Consider the following 9,142-nt stretch of genomic DNA (forward strand, 5'->3'; position numbering starts at 1 on the left):
ACGTTGACAGAACTCCTCCATTGCACCCTTGGACAGATTAGTGCCATTGTCGGTTATAATGCTGTGTGGAAAGCCAAACGAAAGATCACCTTTTTCATGAATTGAACCGTCGTGGCTGCGTCACACTTACTAACTGGCTCTGCCTCAACCCACTTTGTGAATTTGTCAACCGCCACCAAGAGGTGGGTCTTTTTATCTTTGGATCTTTTGAAAGGCCCAACCATGTCGAGTCCCCAGACTGCAAATGGCCAAGTAATTGGAATCATCCTCAATTCTTGAGCCGGTACATGGGCCCGTCATGAGAATTTCTAACAAACATCACATTTACTGACCAGGTCCTCTGCATCAGCGTGAGCCGTTAGCCAATAAAATCCATGACGAAAAGCTTTGGCCACAAGAGACTTTGAACCGGCATGATGGCCACAATCTCCTTCATGAATCTCACGAAGAATTTCCTGACCTTCCTCAGGAGAGACACATCGTTGAAATGCCCCAGTGACACTGCGATGATGCAACTCATTGGCAATCGTCATTGACTTAGACCTCCGGGTTATCTGCCTAGCCAAGGTTTCATCCTCAATCAACTCGCCCCGGGTCATATAAGCCAAATATGGTATTGTCCAATCGGGGATGACGTGAAGAGCCGCCACCAATTGTGCTTCCGGGTCAGGAACAACCAAGTCTTCCTCTGTAGGCAACTTGACAGAAGGGTTATGCAGTATATCCAAGAAAGTGTTAGGTGGCACCGGCTTATGCTGAGACCCCAGCCGGCTTAAAGCATCAGCCGCCTCATTCTTTCTTCAGTCAATGTGCTCCACTTGGTAACCCTTGAAGTGTCCAGCAATGGCATCCACTTCACGGCGATAAGCCGCCATGAGGGGATCCTTGGAATCCCACTTGCCTAAGACTTGCTGAGCCACCAAATATGAGTCGCCAAAGCACCTTACCTGGCTTAAGCTCATCTCCTTAGCCATCCGAAGACCATGGAGCAAGGCCTCATACTCAGCTGCATTGTTAGTACAAGGAAACATCAACCTTAGCACATAACAAAATTTGTCACCTCGACGGGAAGCTAAAACAACTCTAGCCCCCAAGCCCTCCAATTGCCTGGACCCATCAAAGTGAATAGTCCAATATGTGTTGTCCGGCTTCTCTTCAGGCGTCTGTAGCTCTGTCCAATCGTTGATAAAATCCACTAGTGCTTGAGACTTGATAGCAGTGTGTGGCACATACTTTAAACCATGAGGCCCAAGCTCAATGGCCCACTTGGCGACTCGTCGCGTGGCCTCTCTGTTTTGGATGATAACCCCTAACGGAGCAGAACTGACCACAATGATGGGATGACCCAGAAAATACTGCTTAAGCTTTCGGCTGGCCATGAACACCCCATAAACAAGCTTTTGCCAATGCGGATATCTCTGCTTGGACTCAATAAGCACCTCGCCGATGTAGTAAACCGGCCGTTGAACCGGATATTCCTTGCCAGCCTCCTTGCGCTCCACCACAATGGTCACAGTGACAGCAGGTGTGTTAGCAGCCATGTATAACAACAATTGCTCCTTATCAATGGGAGCAGCAAGGACCGGGGGCTCAGCTAGCTGTCTCTTCAGATCTTCAAAGGCAGCATTAGTAGCATCACTCCAGACAAAGTCATCTATTTTCTTCATCATCTGATACAGCGGTATGGCCTTCTCACTTAACTGGCTTATGAACCAGCTTAAGGCAGCAATATGACCCGCCAAACGCTGAACATCATTGACAAACACCGGTTAAGCCAAAGAGGTGATGGCCTTGATCTTCTCCGGGTTAGCCTCAATGCCTCTGTTAGAAACCAAAAAGCCCAAAAGCTTGCCTGCTAGCACACCAAAAACGCACTTGGAAGGGTTAAGCATCATCTTGTAGACCGGAGATTATCAAAGGTTTCCTTCAAATCATCTATCAAGGTTTCCTTCTCTCTGGACTTCACCACAATGTTGTCCACATAAGCATGAACATTGTGCCCAATCTGATTGTGAAGATAGTTCTGCACACATCGATGATAAGTCGCCTGGGCACTCTTGAGCCCAAAAGGCACAGATACATAGCAAAAGGCTCCAAAAGGAGTAATAAAAGTCGTCTTCTCCTAGTCCTTAGCTGCCATCTTGATCTGATGATAACCACAATAAGCATCCAAAAAGCTCAAACGCTCACAACCCGCCGTAGCATCAATAATTCGATCAATACGAGGGAGAGCAAAAGGATCAGCCGGACAAGCCTTGTTTAAGTCCGTGTAATCCACACATACGCCAGGTGCCATTCTTATTAAGCACTAGCACCGGGTTAGCCAACCACTCTGGATGAAAAACTTCAACAATGAACCCGGCCACCAAGAGCCGGGCTACTTCCTCACCAATGGCCTTACGCCTCTCCTCATTGATCCGCCGGAGAAACTGCTTGACCGGCTTAAATTTTGGATCAATATTGAGAGTGTGCTCAGCGAGTTCTCTCGGGACACCCGGCGTGTCAGAAGGTTTCCATGCAAAGATGTTCCGGTTCTCACGGATGAACTCGATGAGAGCGCTTTCCTATTTGGGATCCAGGTTAGCACTGATACTGAATTGCTTAGATGAGTCACCCGGAACAAAATCAATGAGCTTGGTGTTGTCGGCCGATCTAAACTTCATCACCGGCTCATGCTCTGTGGTTGGTTTCTTCAAAGACGTCATATCCGCCGGGTCAACGTTATCCTTGTAAAACTTCAACTCCTCTATTGCACAGACAGACTCAGCGTAAGCAGCATCGCCTTCCTCACATTCCAGGGCTATCTTCCGACTCCCATGCACTGTGATGGTTCCTTTATGACCCTCCATCTTGAGCTGCAGATAAACATAAGACGGCCGTGCCATGAAATTTGCATAAGTCGGCTGTCCAAACAGAGCGTGATACGGGCTTTTGATTTTGACCACCTCAAAAGTTAACTTCTCAGCCCTGGAATCATGCTCATCTCCAAAGGCCACTTCCAGCTCAATCTTGCCTACTGGGTACACCGACTTACCAGGCACCACTCCATGGAAAACAATGTTGGACGTCTTAAGCTTTTTATCAGTCAACCCCATGCGACGAAAAGTCTCATAATAAAGGATGTTGATGCTGCTGCCTCCATCCATGAGCACTTTAGTGAACTTCTATCCACCAATTTGAGGTGCCACCACTAGAGCCAAGTGACCCGGATTGTAAACCCGGGGGGTGATCCTCCCTACTCCACAGAATAGGCGGCTCAGACCATCTTTAATAACAAGGAACTGCCGGCTCAACAGCGTTCACGGCCCTCTCATGAAGTTTCTGGTCTCGTTTGCAAAAACTGGTGGTAAACACATGATATTGTCCACTATTTAGCTACTTCGGATTACTCTGATATCCAGATTGCTGCTGCTGCTGACCCCCCTGGACAAATTGCTGATTATAACCACCCTGATTACCTTGAGGGCCTTGAAAATTGGAATTAGAACCGCCACCTAGGCCATGAAAACCGCCGCCGCCTGAGCCGTCGCCCGGCCCATGATTGCTGTCAAACATGTTAGAGTTCTTGAAAGCCTTCATGATAGTACAATCCTTCCACAGGTGAGTGGTCGGTTTCTGCTGAGTACCATGCCTTGGACAGGGCTCATTTAGCAACTGCTCAAGAGTGGGACCTGACCCGCCGGACCGAGGAGGCGGTCTCCCCTTACGTCCTTGACTGTTGCCTAGCGCGTTGGTGTTAGCCACAAACTCTGAGCTACCGTCAGCCTTACGTTTATTATTGCCTCCTTGATTCACCTGGTTATGCTGATGACCCTTGACATTGTCGTTCTTCTTTCCCTTCCCTGCCTTCTCATCGTCAGACTCAGGATCCTTGGTACTATCAGAGTTGGCATATTTGACTAGAGCCACCATCAGCTGGCCCATGTCATTACAATCGCACTTGAGCCGCCCCAACTTCTGTTTCAGAGGCTCAAAACGGCAAATTTTTTTCCAACATTAAGACTGCAGAGCCGGCATCCATCTTATCAGATGAATGTATTATGGTCTTGACCCGGCGCACCCAATGGGTAGTAGACTCACCCTCCTTTTGCTTGCAATTAGTCAAGTCCACAATCGACATGGGCTGCTTGCATGTATCTTTGAAGTTCAGGATAAACCGAGCCTTTAACTCTACCCATGAACCGATGGAATTTGGTGGCAGCCCCTTCAACCAAGTGCGGGCCGTTTAAAACCAAGAGCTACTCCTCCCTTTTCTTTTTTTATGTAATTTCAATCCAGCATCATGGTGAAGTACTTGGCCATTGCAGCGTCAATGACTTCCAGCAGTTCGATGGCCATCTCGTAGCTTTTGATCCATGCCCCAAGTTGTAAGCCAGCCGTGTAATTAGGCACCTTTCGAGGTCCCTTGAAATCTTTGGGCAACCGCTCATTACGCTGAGCCGGTACCAAACAAGGTATGGCTCTAGTCCTAGTGGCCACGCCTGCTTCAATTGAAGTCGTCGGATAAATCGGAAAGGACTGGTAAGCCACCCGCTGAGCCGCCTGCTGAGCCGCCCGCTCAGCCTCTTGATGTATTTTGTCTTGATCAACCAAATTAAGAGCTCCATCACGAGCAAGGTCTGTCGGCGTTCTGGGAACGGGGGTCCCCAGACTTGCCTGCCTGCGGCCTGCGGTGTGGCTCAAAGGAGGCCCATCATAGCCCATCTTCATCAGCGCGAGCTCAAGACCCTCGTGAGGGGCCAAGCCTCGCGGGGCGGACGATAAGGAGCTTCCTCAGGCACGGCCTCATCAGGCTGGCTCATGAGGGGGCGGAGAGTTCAAGGTAGGGTACCTCGCGAGGTGCCCATGACGCAAGCCATGACGACCAAGGGCGCCAGTCGGGCGCCAGCCCGCGCAGTGTCCTCCTTTCCTCTTTGGTGCAAAGGGGGCAAGCATAGGCGAGAGTATCAAGCAAAGGCGTCCATTTTGGTGCAACAATACCAAGACTAGCCCAACGTCTAGGAGGAAGTCATTGTGGAGCCCAAGCCGGCGTCATCACCAGATCCTTTGACAGGCGAGGACCAACTTTAGTCAGGATAAGTGTACCCGCTGTTCCCCTTCAAAATGGCCAATTGTTGGCGCCCTTCCCGCTCAATATTTGGGAAGAGGCCCAGGGCCTTTGCCTATAAATAGGACTAGCCACCCCCAGGGTAGAGGCATCTGGACCTGACCTAGCAAGCTGGATCCTCATCAAGAAACCAGTAGATAGAGCGACTGAACCCCTCCTAGCAGTTCATTGCACCAGCCAAGAACAGACCCTCGCGAGGCTGTTCTGCCTTGTATTGTTCATCCTCAAGCCCAAGAGGCAATCCACCACACCACACACTAGAGTAGGGTATTACACCGCAATGGTGGCCTGAACCAGTATAAATCTTGTGTCTCTTGTGCTGTTTAGTTTGGTAGTTTAGGTCCTAGCGATTCGGCAAGGTGCGTGACGGTAGAGGGTTGAATCTCCGCGCGCACCCCAGAGTTCGAACCTCAAGGGTCTGCCGGAACCCGAAATCCGACATTTGGCACGCCAGGTAGGGGTGCGCCGGAATCTGCCTTCCGTCGTCTCGTTCTTCCCCGACCACCGCAACCATGTCTGACGCTCGTCGGGCTCGCGCCGAGCGCCGAGCCGCCCTTGCCTCCCATGTCGCCCAGATGGCTCCCGTCAGTGGGCGCCCTCGTCGTTCCCCGTCACCTGCTGTCAACGCCGCCACCACCCCAGCGGGGAACGAGAAGCAATCATCGTCCCAGCACCCGTCCATGAGACGAGACGGCCGCACCGCCACACCCTCGCTCACCCCAGCTAGTTCTTTGTCACGCGCGCCCCGCGCAGCCATGGAGCCCGAGCTGCGCTCATCGCGGCAAACGAGCTCCTGTGCTACCGCCCCATCGACGACGTCTACGAAGAATGGCTCGACCGAGTCGCTGAGCTCGTCCACGCTGCCGGAGGCGCCCCCGCACCATCCTTCTCGCTGCACCGCACCCCGCCCCGCGCGGGCGATGAAGCTCCTGGGGCGCCTCAGCCGCCTCCTCCTCAAGAAGGCGCCCTGGCCCCAAGGCGCGCGGCCCCTGGACAGAACCCGCTCCGCCAGGCGCCAGCGCGGTAAGAGCAGAGTTGCCAAGAAGTCCCTCGCCCACGAGAAGCTGCCCGAGCGCTCCCTGCTCCAGCACGTCAAGACCCTGCGCTGCCCCTAGCTGTGGCGCATGAGGACACGCAGGACCAAGCTCTCCGTCGCCCAAGGCCCCCCGTGGCCACGGCGGGCTGCCGCGCCTTCACCTCCGAGCTGCGCAGCGTCGCGTGGCCCGGCAAGTTCAAGCCAGACCTGCCCCCTCGCTACGACGGCACGGCTGACCCTGCGGAGTTCCTCCAACTCTACGAGTTGGGCATCGAAGCTGCCAACGGAGACGAAAGGTCATGGCGAACTGGTTTCCCATGGCGCTCAAGGACGGAGCCCGCACCTGGCTCCTGAATCTAGCCCCAGGCACGATCTCTTCCTGGGATGAGATGCGCACTCGCTTCATCGCCAACTTCCAGGGTACTCGCGACCGGCCACCCGCCGTGAGCGACATGCGCCATATCAAGCAGCAGCCAGGGGAAACCCTGCAGAAGTACATCCAGTGCTTCAACAACGCTCGCCTCAAGATCCCCAGGGTAACGGAGGAGGCCATCATCTCTGCCTTCTCCGACGGTGTGCGTGACGTCAAGATGAAGGAGGAGCTGGCGATGCATGAAGACTTGTGCACCTCCTTGGAGCTGTTCAACCTGGCAACCAAGTGCGCCAGGGCTGAGGAGGGGCGCCTCTCCCTCCTCGAGCTGCCTGCCGCGGACCCCGAAGAGAAGAAGCCCAAGGCTAAGGACATGAAGCGCAAGGGGGCTGCCGTGCTCGCGGCCGAGCCAGACACCAAGCGGGGCAGAGATCAGCCCGAATCATCCAAGGGCAGTCGGTACTGCGTGTACCACGACCTCCACACCCACAACACAAATGAGTGCCAAGAGCTCCGGGCCGTGCATGAGGGAACGGTCGGCAGACGCCCCGAGCGCAGCGACTAGGGCTACGGCCGAGGAGGAGGAAGGAATGCAGGACGCTGGGAAGACCGCGGCCCACGCCAACGGTGGCGCGACCAACCTCATGAGGACCACTGGCAGGACCCGCCTCGCGAGGGAGGCTGGAGGGATTAGCCTCGCGAGGATCGCCCGCAAGGGAACGCAGGCCTCCCTCCGCTACCGCCGCAGCCAAGAAGGAATGAAGACCGTCATCAGGACGAGGGGGCTGGGGGCTTCCAGGAACCACGTGCAATCGCCTGCATCCTGGGCGGAGCTCAAGCCCTAGCCTCTCAGCGCATCTTCAAGCAGTTTGCCCGAGAAGTGAATGCATTCCTCCCCAAGCTCGAGGCCACGCGCCCACTTAGGTGGTCGGCGTGCGCCTTCACGTTCAGCTCAGCGGATCAGCTCAAGTGCGCGGCCACAGCAGGAGTCCTCCCGATGCTTTGTTCCCCCATCATCAGCAACGTGCTAGTCACCAGGACCCTCATCGACGGCGGGGCAGGGCTCAATGTCCTGTCCGTGGAAACGTTCAACAACCTTCAAGTGCCTTACAGTCAGCTTCAGCCAACCAAGCCTTTCTCCGGAGTCACCGACGGCTCCACGGTCCCGATAGGGCAGGGCCGCCTTCCTGTCACCTTCAGGGCTCGCGACAACTACCGCACCGAGCTCATCGACTTCGACGTCACCCACATTCGCCTGCCGTACAACGCCATCCTCGGGTACCCGGCATTGGCCAAGTTCATGGCCGTAACCCACCACGGCTACAACGTCCTCAAGATGCCAGGAAGCGGCGGGGTCATCACAGTGCCCTGCGAAGAGAGAGATGCAGTGTGCTCCCTGGAGCGAGCCTTTCAGGCCGCATCACTGGAAGACCCAGACCGCAGCAGCAGGAGGCCTTCCGAGGCCGCACCCAAGAAGAAGAAGACATCAACCGGCCTGGCTCCTCAGGAGGCAGGCCCCTCAGGGCCCGCGCCTGGCCAGGAGGAGCCTCCCTCCATCGCATAGGGAAGCACGCCCGGCGCCCTCCTCAGGCAGGGCTCGGGGGCTCTCCCCTGGAGGGCCGCCGACCTCGCCAAGGTCACGAGGGAGGCGCTTGGGCACCACATGGAGGCGTGCTTCGAAGCACGTTTCCCTCAAGAAGGAGCAAGGCAAGGAGGGCCGAACCCTCAGGAGTTTGTCAGCAAGGCCATTCAGGAGTTACAGGAGTCAAGGGTCATGAGAGGCAGCCGCCGCCTACCCGCTGTGGCCCCCCATCCAGGCGAGGATGGTGGGTTGCACGTCTGCATCGACATACCAGGGCTCAACCGAGCCGCATCTCAAGAGCGCCTCTGGCCCTCGCGAGTGGGACGTTGCGAGGGCCCGCCCCACAACTACGTGCGCATGCCTTACGGCCTGCCGAACACGGCTGCTGCGCACCAGCGTCTCATGAGGGCCATCTTGGAGGCTCAAGAGGTCAGGCATGCCGCAGCCCTGGCGGAGATGGAGATGGCCCGCGAGGAGCCACCCGCACCTCCGGAGCCTCCCGAGGCCCCTGGGCCTGGGGGCTCGTGAGGATTGGCTCCCGCAGCCCACCGAGTCTGCTACACCAACACCCCTTCGTCCCCAACATCATTAGGTGACATCTTTTAAGTTTCGTTTCTGGCTGGGAGCACCTTCAGGGCCGCATTATTCCCAGGCCGCGTGGGTCCGTCCCTGCGGCATGTATCCCTTCTATTTCATGTCCTTAGCTTATCTTATTGGGGGCGCCCCTCGGGCTGCATCATCCCCAAGCCGCTCGGGCCTATCCTAGCGGCATGTATCCTTCTTGCGTTTATCTTAGGACTATGCTTTCGATCCACCATGCTTGTTATTTGGTGCCTTTTTTCTGGGTGTCGGAATCTTGCACGTTAAAGGGGGGGGTGCCTGAGCATCACGACTCAGGGCTCCTACCGGCTCTCCGGCCCTCACCCTCTGGTCTTGTCCATGGCATCGCGACCTGGCATGCCAGTGACGGCTGAGACCAGCCTGAGAGCCGGGACCTGAGGACGTAGAGTTTCGTCATCTAACCCAGCTTGCGCGTTAAAGGGGGGG

This window comes from Triticum aestivum, chromosome 7B (genome assembly GCF_018294505.1).
Source record: "Triticum aestivum cultivar Chinese Spring chromosome 7B, IWGSC CS RefSeq v2.1, whole genome shotgun sequence".
In the NCBI taxonomy this organism is placed as follows: domain Eukaryota; kingdom Viridiplantae; phylum Streptophyta; class Magnoliopsida; order Poales; family Poaceae; genus Triticum; species Triticum aestivum.